Consider the following 3,377-nt stretch of genomic DNA (forward strand, 5'->3'; position numbering starts at 1 on the left):
ATTTAAATAGACTATAATTAAGAGACAAAATTTGATAGAGTAAATCAAAAGGTTAATTTTATATTGTTTATAAGAGACACATTTTAATTTTAAGGTCATTGATTTAAAATAAAACAATAAAAAAGAATGTAGCAATAGTATTAAATACAAGTGAGTTGGTTTGGCTCAATTAATATCACAAGAAAGTGAATCTAATATAAAATGTATTGTTAGTACCAAATAGCAACATTTCATAAAACATGAAAAAGATAATTTAATACTAAACCATAAAAATTATTTTTTTATTTTTTAAAGAGGGTACAAAATAATATTAAAACAGAAATTACAAGTAATACAACATTTCACTCAACAAAATAGTTGTTCATATTATCAGATAGATGCATGCAAAATTAGAAAAAGAAAGAAGAAAAGAAAGAAATATATAAGAAATTAAGAGAAAAAGGACAAAACAGTAGAAAAAAGGAGAGAAAAAAAATTAAGCGTTAGCTGTACCTTTGCATAGACCAGCAGAAATGCACAGTGCAGTTGTGCAAACCATCCTGCTTATATACATAGATATATCTCTTTTCCCACTCCCTCTCCTGTTCTTCTCCTCAACTCAGTAATTCCTTCCTTTTGAATTGGTTCATTCCATTTTCCCAGAATCTATTATACTCTTCAGTTTTTATTTTCTCTTTCAGGTTTTCACACTAAGGAGACAATATATTTGCACATATGGGTCTGACTTATTTCACATAAGAGAATGGTCTCTAGTTGCATCAATTTACCAATAAAAACTTCAGATTTATTTTGTTTTATAGCTGAATAATACTCCATTGCATAAAAATACCATATCTTCTTTACCATTCTTCAGCTGATGGTCATCTGGGTTGTTTCCAGGATACAGCTATGACAAATTGCACTGCTATAAACATGGGTGCACATATATCTCTATGGTATGAGGGTTTCAGTTCTTCTGGAAAAATACCTAGAAGGGGAACAGCTGGGTTGAATGGGACCTCCAATGCTAGCATGTTAATGAATCTCCACACTGATTTCCATAGTGGTTGTACCAGTCTGCTCTGCCATCAACACTAACGAAGGTTCCTTTTCCCCCACAGCCCATCCAGCATTTGTTATCGGTTGACTTCTTGATGACAGTCATTCTTTCTGGGTTGAAATAGAACCTCGGTGTAGTTTTAATTAACATTTCTCAAATGACCAATAATGTTGAGCATTTTTTCATATATTTACCTGCCACTTATATTTCTTCCTCTGAGAAGTGTGTATTTGTCTCAGATGCCCCTTTTTCAGATTGGATCTTTGAATTTGGGAAGCCTGATATTTTTAAATTCTTTCTATGTTCTAGATAGAAGGCCTTTGTTGGAGGGACAGTGAGTTATAATGTTTTCTGACGTTGTGGGTTTTCTTTTTACTCGGTTGGAGATTTGCTTCAAAATATAGAAACTTTTCAAAAGCGAGAGATCTCAGGTTTTGATTCTTTGAAGTATTTCCCATGTGGTTTGTTTTTTTGTTCATGAACTCTGTACTAGCTCTATTAAACCAAAAAAATCCTAAAAGCACATGTACTTAGTACTATGAAACATATTAAAGAAAAAATAAGGAGAATTAAGGCACAAATTCACAAACTTTACACCTTTATTCAGTGCCTGATAAAAACCAGATGAAATGTCAATAAAATGTGACTAACTGGGGTGATCTAGGTGACCCATATAAAACATCATGGCCAAGAAACTGTAAATATGTATCTCTTTCAACTGTACATAGAATATTGGCCACATAAACCAGGGTACAAAAAAAAAAGAATGCAAAGTACCTCGTACAAATACACTGGATTAAAACAATACAGGGGACACTCATGGGGAGTTGAAGAATTCAACTGGAAGTTAATAGCAAAAAAAAAAGAAAAATCTCCAAATAACTGCAGTAAGCACTTCATTTCCAAATAATCCATAAGTCAAAAAATAGCAAAACATTAAAATGTTTATAGTTAAATTATAATGAAACTATAGAACAATAAAATGGGTGGTACGTAGCTAAAATATTAATTAGTAAGAATATAGATTTATTTTCATATTAGTAAAGAAAGAACAGCAATTTATGATCTAAGTTTTCATCTTAACAAGTCAAAAGTAAAGGACACCTTTACAGAGGTAAATTACCTCTAAAGGCTGTAAAATGAAATAAGGTTAAATAAAAAAGACAAATCAAAGAGAAAGCAGTTGCCCAATACAGAAAAGCAATAAGATCCAAAATTCATTCTTCAAAAATACTAAGAATTATTAAGTAAGACTTACAGAAAATATCAATTGCAAATGGGAAATGAGAATAAAATAGGCCTAGAAATGTAATAGACATTAAAAATGTAAGAAGAAAATTTTTAATTTTTTTTGCTTTAATCAATAGAAAGTACATGAGTAGTTAAAAGACAAAAATATATATTCTATACCCAGATACATTTTGACATATAAATTTTCAAACTTACATTAGATATTCTTAAAATAGTAATTAGGATAGTTTTATGAATAACTTTATACAATAAATTTGACAAATTAGATGAAATCGAAAATGCATCAAAATTAACACAAGAAGAAATAAATGAAAAAGTACTTGATCTATTAAAGAAAATCAGATCCATCTCTGTATGGTGGGACATGCCTATAATCTTAACGCTCAGGAGGCTGAGGCAGGAGGATCCAAATTCAAGACTAATCTGGGATATACAGCAAGACTATTACACATGCGCGCGCACACACACACGCACACACACAAATACAAATGTAATTGTGCTCATAATTAAGACCTTTCTTATAAATAAAACACCAAGCATAAATGACTTCACCGTCAATTTTTTTTTTTTTTTTTTTTTTAGTTTTGTAGCTCTATTTCCAAGTTAGTTCTCCTCCACATTCACTGTCTGGAGACTTTTGAATGTAGCAATGGGGTTATAGCTCACCAATGTATACAGCTTGCTTGGTGACTCTTCATCCTCATTCCGTCTCCTGGACAACCGTACCCGGATACGATATGAGACATTCCTTATTTCTTTGGCCCAGACAGCTTTGTTGAGCTTGGTGTTGATGCGCACGTCTGGAGCCCCAGTTTCCTTCATGGCAAACTTCCGGATCTCCTTACGTGCCCGAGGGGCGCGCTTCTTGAAGCCCACTCTGTGGATGCGCGTGTGAATGTTGACTGTGTATTCTCCGGTCACCACCTCGTTGATGGCAGCACGTCCCTTCTTCTTCTCTCCACCCTTCCTTATGGGAGCCATTCGGCCGGGCTCAAATTGGAAAGGAAGAGCACGCTGGGTTGTCTTCACCATCTAATTTTTCAAACATTTATTGGTCACAATTTTCTTCTGATTTTTAATTACAATA

At 33.1% G+C, this 3,377-nt stretch overlaps 1 pseudogene; it reads right to left on the reverse strand.

Annotated features, from left to right (window-relative positions):
- Nucleotides 1-2,893: 2,893 nt before the first annotated feature.
- On the reverse strand, nucleotides 2,894-3,298 carry LOC101566652 (annotated as a pseudogene).
- Between the last annotated feature and the right edge of the window lie 79 nt (nucleotides 3,299-3,377).

Source organism: Octodon degus, unplaced genomic scaffold (genome assembly GCF_000260255.1).
Source record: "Octodon degus isolate 3935 unplaced genomic scaffold, OctDeg1.0 scaffold00227, whole genome shotgun sequence".
In the NCBI taxonomy this organism is placed as follows: domain Eukaryota; kingdom Metazoa; phylum Chordata; class Mammalia; order Rodentia; family Octodontidae; genus Octodon; species Octodon degus.